The following is a 316-nucleotide window of genomic DNA, read 5'->3' on the forward strand; positions in this document are numbered from 1 at the left end:
GGAAGCAAGAGAAAGCAGGAGCAGTCACCTGGCTGGGAAGGGGGCTGCACAGGATCTATCCCTAAATCCTTTCGCTTCTCAGCCACTCTTCCTTCCTTGGTGTCCTTCCTGCCATGGAGGAAAAGTGTGGTCAATACATTCCATACCAAGATCATCCCTGGCACTGCCAAGGGCATCTGGCTTTTAAAAAAGGAAAGAAAAATAAGAAGCAATGTTTAACCCAATCATCGGCAATATCTATGTATTCAGCCTCTGTTAGGCACCAGGCCCCATGGTAGCCCTCCCAGCAGCGCTAGGAGACCAGGTCTGAGCTCCC

This window comes from Ochotona princeps, chromosome 26, assembly GCF_030435755.1.
Source record: "Ochotona princeps isolate mOchPri1 chromosome 26, mOchPri1.hap1, whole genome shotgun sequence".
NCBI classification, from domain to species: Eukaryota; Metazoa; Chordata; class Mammalia; order Lagomorpha; family Ochotonidae; genus Ochotona; species Ochotona princeps.